Below are 6,000 nucleotides of genomic sequence, written 5' to 3'. Positions count from 1 at the left end.
TTCCGACCAGAACAATACGGATCTATCCGAATCAGAAACCATGGATAAATAATGATGTTCGCGCGGCACTTAATGTGCGGACCTCCACTTTTAATTCCGGGAACGCGGAGGAGCATAAACAAGCCAGTTATGCCCTCCGAAAAACTATCAGAACCGCAAAACGCCAGTACAGGAGCAAGATTGAAGGACAGTTTAACACCACCAACTCTAGAAGCATGTGGCAGGGAATTAACATCATCACGGACTTTAAAGGGAATAAAAACTCTGCCATGAACACCGCTGCCTCTCTCCCGGATGAGCTAAATACTTTTTATGCTCGTTTTGAGGGAAATAACACCGCCCTCGCAGAGAGAGCTCTCGCGGCCGAACCTACAGAGGTTAGTTCACTCTCCGTCTCTGTAGTGGATGTAACCCGATCCTTCCGACGGGTGAATATCCGCAAAGCCGCGGGCCCAGACGGCATTCCGGGCCGCGTCATCAGAGCGTGCGTGAACCAGCTGGCTGGTGTTTTTACGGACATTTTCAACCTTTCCCTCTCTTTGTCTGTAGTCCCCACATGCTTTAAAATATCCACCATTGTGCCTGTTCCAAAAAATCAAAAATAACTTGCTTAAATGACTGGCGTCCTGTTGCTCTGACCCCCATCATCAGCAAATGCTTTGAGAGACTAATCAGAGATTACATCTGCTCTGTGCTGCCTCTCTCTCTTGACCCGCTGCAGTTTGCTTACCGCAACAACCGCTCCACTGATGATGCCATTGCATCTACAATACACAATGCTCTCTCCCACCTGGAAAAAAAGAACACTTATGTGAGAATGCTGTTTGTAGACTACAGCTCAGCATTCAACACCATAGTGCCCTCCAAGCTAGATGAGAAACTCCGGGCTCTGGGCTTAAACAGCTCGCTGTGCAGCTGGATCCTGGACTTCCTGTCAAGCAGACGCCAGGTGGTTAGAATAGGCAGCAACATCTCCTCATCACTGACCCTTAACACTGGAGCCCCGCAGGGCTGTATTCTCAGCCCACTACTGTATTCCTTGTACACACATGACTGTGTGGCAACACACAGCTCCAATGCCATCATTAAGTTTGCTGATGACACGACGGTGGTAGGTCTGATCACTGACAATGATGAAACAGCCTACAGAGAGGAGGTGCACACTCTGACACACTGGTGTCAGGAGCACAACCTCTCCCTCAACGTCAGTAAGACAAAGGAACTTGTGGTGGACTTCAGAAGAAGAGACAGAGAACACAGTCCCATCACCATCAATGGAGCACCGGTGGAGAGAGTCAGGAGCTTCAAGTTCCTGAGTGTCTACATCACTGAGGAACTCACATGGTCCATCCACACTGAAGTCGTTGTGAAGAAGGCTCATCAGCACCTCTTCTTCCTGAGACGGTTGAGGAAGTTTGGAATGAACCGCCACATCCTCACATGGTTCTACACCTGCACTGTAGAGAGCATCCTGACTGGCTGCATCTCCGCCTGGTACGGCAAAACCACCTGCAAACGGTGGTGCGAACTGCCAGACACATCATCGGAGGTGAGCTTCCCTCCCTCCAGGAAATATATACAAGGCGGTGTGTGAAAAAAGCTTGGAGGATCATCAGAGACTCCAGCCACCCGAGCCATGGGCTGTTCTCACTGCTACCATCAGGTAGGCGGTATCGCAGCATCAGGACCCACACCAGCAGACTCCATGATAGCTTCTTCCCCCAAGCAATCAGACTTCTGAACTCTTGATCTCCCACGATCAAAATACATCAGCACTGCACTTTATTACCCTTACTCTTATATCTCACACCGGACTGTCATAAATTATATTATTATTATATTATATTCTCTCTTAACAACTGACTATCAATCGACAGCCTGAATGTCAATACAGTACAATACTGTACATTCTATATATACTATATATACTTTTTTATATATTTTTATTTTTTATTTTTATTGAATAATGTGTATCTATATAGTGTGTATTGTATACTGTACAGTGTATGTTATTATTTGTATATTTTTGAGTGTAATTATGTGTATATCAGGTGTTTAAATTGTGCTGTGTTAATTTGATGTTATTGTAAATTGGTACTGTCTCATCACTGTCACGACTGCTATGTTGATCGGAACTGCACCCAAGAATTTCACACACCATTGCACTTGTGTATATGGCTGTGTGACATTAAAGTGATTTGATTTTGATTTGATTTTGAAATGGTACAGAGCAAGTGGCACAGCTGTAGATACCTAAAAAACTGAGATCTGGGGATCCCAAAATGTTGAATCAAATTTTCAAAGGACCTCAACACACTACTCTCATATAGGTCAACGAGTGTAGTAACCCCCCTCACAATCCACTCTGACCAGCAGAAAGGGGACTTATTAATACATAGTTTAGGGTTCAGCCATAAGCTCGAGGCAACATTTAGATAAATATCCGAATTAAACACTCTGGACACTTTTATCCATACCGAGTGCAAATGCGAGATAATGGGGTGTAATTTAACTTCTCCGTTTAGATTGATAGAAAGGCTTTGCAATGGCAAAATAGGGGCAAGAGCTGCCTGTTCAATACAAAACCAGGGAGGGGCTCTTTCAGGTGGAAGAAGACCAATGAGCCAAATGTCTGAGACCGAACGCATAATAATAAAACAAAATTTTGGGTAGGCCTAGCCCACCTTTTTCAATCGGCCTATGCAGTTTACTGAAATGTAATCTGGGACGCTTACCATTCCAAATTAAAGACTTTGCTATGCTCTCAAATTGCTTGAAATAAGAGAAGGGGACATCTATAGGGAGTGACTGTATCAGGTAGTTGAATTTTGGAATACAGTGCATTTTAATAACATTAACCTTCCCAATCATCAATAAATGTAAAGGAGCGCACCTGACCACATCGCTCGAAAGCCAAAATCAGACAAATTTGCTGGGAATAAAATACCTAAATACTTAATGCCCTGTTTGGGCTACTGGAAGGTGCCCGGTTGGAAATCCGTTACTGGGCAGTACACTGTTAGAGCCAAAGCTTCGGATTTAGACCAATTAACTCTGTATCCTGAGAACTTAGAAAAGGAATTCATAATTCTGTGGAGGCAAGGCATAGATCTAGTAGGGTCAGGGATGTATAATAATAAATATCATCTGCGTAAAGCTCCTTTCTTATCGTGGCTGCTAATGGTTCCAGGGCAAGACAGGACAATAATGGGGAAAGAGGGCAACCCTGCTGGGTGCCCCTATCCAGAATGAAATAATCTGAAATTTATCCTTTTGTTTGTACCACTGCTACAGGGTGTCTATAAAGTAACTTAATCCATCCAATAAATGTACTCCCAAACCCATACATTTCCAAAATCTTAAAAAGGTAATCCCATTCTACCATATCAAATGCCTTTTCGGCATCAAGTGAGATGGCAGCGACCGGAGTCTGATCATTCGCCACTGACCACATGATATTGATGAAATGCCTAATGTTATCAGAAGAGCTGAGGCCCCGAATAAACCCTACCTGATCTATTTGTACAAGAGATGTTATAACTTTACTTAATCGATTAGCCAAAATTTTTGACAATATTTTAACGTCTAGCTGGATCAGGGAAATTGGACAGTAACTCTTATACTTGCTTGGATCTTTGTCCTTTTTAAGAATCAGACTGATCTGGGATTGTGTCATGGTTGGCGGAAGCTTTCCATTCTTTAATGATTCCGTGTAAACTTCTAGCAAAAGTGGAGCCAGTTCTGTAGCATAAGGTCTAAAAAATTCAGCAGCAAAGCCATCTGGCCCCGGAGCCTTGCCTGTAGGCAGGGCTTTAATTACCTCACCAAGCTCCTCCAAGGATATCTCAGAATCAAGAGAATTTTTTTGCTCAGTCATCAATTTAGGGAGTTCTAATGATTCCACAAAGTTTCTAATATCTTCATCAGTAGACGAAGACGTGGAACTATAAAGATCAAGATAGAATTCTTTAAAAGCATTATTAATATCAATGGCTGAGGTAAATATTTCACCACCAGCAGATTTCACTGAGGGAATAGTAGAAAAAGACTCTCTCTGCTTTATATATCGAGCCAAAAGTTTTCTTGCTTTGTCCCCCGTCTCAAAATCTTGCCCTGAATAGCCAAAACTCCACTTTCAGTGACAAAATAGTATTATATCTGTATTTCAATCGGGTCAATTCTCTGAGGCCATCAGATGACATTCAGCGCTTCAGCTCTGCCTCGGCACTTTTAATATTCCCTTACAACTTCATGAGTTCTCGTGCTTTGGATCTTTTTATGTATGAGGCATACTGTATGATGCGACCCCTAAGAACCACCTTAAGTGCCTCCCAAGCCATGCCCACAGAGGATACTGAGGACCAGTTGGTCTCCATATAAACCTTGATTTCAGCCTTTAACATTTGTTGGTGAGGATACATTAAAGCGCCAACTATATGATTTATTTTTCTCCATATGAGGCAACACTTCTAAACTCAAATGTTTCCAATTAAGCAATCAACAACAGATGAAATGAGGGACTTAGATATATATATATAAAAATCTATTCTAGAATAAATCTTATGTTCTGATGAAAAAAATGAATAGTCCCTACCAGATGGGTTCAAAAGTCACCAAATATCTGCAAGACCAAGATTTGTACACATCCTGTGAAGCTTTAATGTTGCTCTAGGGGGCTTACACACTTTTGCTTCACTATGATCAAGGACTGAATCCATCAATAGATTAAAGTCTCCCAATATTATATCATGAGGGGTGCCAGCGGCTTGCAACATCCCTTCAAGATCTATGAAAAAGCCCTGATCATCAGCGTTAGGTGTGTAAATATTAGCCAAAATCAACCTTTGCCCCTGAATTTCAGCTAAAACAATAATGACTCTTCCTAATTTATCTTTAATCTGTTTGAGACATTTGAATTGTAGATGCTTATTTATCAATGTAATGACTCCCCTGCTCTTACTTGAGTCAGCACTAAAGAAAACATGTCCACCCCATATCTTCCCAAATTTTTCAGCTTCCTGCGAGGAAAGATGTGTTTCTTGAAGAAACACTATATCATATTTTTTACATTTAAGAAAAGAAATAACCTTCCTTCTTTTTATGGGGTGCCCCAACCCATTCACATTCCACATGGAGAAAAATAATCCACTCATATTAACACTTGACATTTTGACATATTAGGAAACATAGATTGTGTCAAAAAAAAAAAAACAAAGATTATAAAGACCACATTCCCCATTAGTGCAACAATCAAACGCCGAACTTCCCTCAGAACCAAACAATCAGAAAAAAGAAAGAACCCCACACACGACAGCGCCAACCGGCGTCCATCCCTCTAAACTCAAAAAGTCCACGTACGCCTACGAGAGTCCCCGCGACAAATTTGCCATCGGATTACTCAAGTCCGGTGTTTCTATAAAAATGTTGTGAGAAAAATTACATAACGGAAAATACTCTGTAAAACAAACTCCAGCCAATATGTAGAATAAACACAAAGAACATATAGATACATTCACAAAACTGTCTCGAAGGTGTGTTCCTCCACAAAACAAGCCCCAGCCTCTAGCTGAAACAGCACAAAAAAAGCTGTTCAGTTTCCTCAGGGAGTCAAATGAATGTTCAGTGAGCCGGCTATTCATGAGTGCAGCAGATGACGTGATCCTTCCAATGTCCTGCAAAAAATACTCCACAAAACAAACTCCATCCAATAGGAGGCACAAGTACAAAGAACGTGCAGATTCATCCACAACTGTCCCGAAGGAGTGTTATTCCACAAAAGAAACTCCAGCCGCTAGGCGGAACCAGCACAGAAAGAAACTAAAAAGGCGCCCAGCTTCCTCAGACAGCCAAGTGTATGTACAGCGAGATGAGCTCACTCGGGCACCACATGAGAAACATCAAATGGCTTACTCACCTCATTGCCTCTATGAAAGACAATGCTTGCTGGGGACATGTAAATACTTTGTGGCCATCCTTAGTATCTATTCTCAATTTGGCCGG

The sequence above is a fragment of the Myxocyprinus asiaticus genome, chromosome 7 (assembly GCF_019703515.2).
Source record: "Myxocyprinus asiaticus isolate MX2 ecotype Aquarium Trade chromosome 7, UBuf_Myxa_2, whole genome shotgun sequence".
NCBI classification, from domain to species: Eukaryota; Metazoa; Chordata; class Actinopteri; order Cypriniformes; family Catostomidae; genus Myxocyprinus; species Myxocyprinus asiaticus.
Note: the sequence above shows the minus strand (reverse complement) of the source record.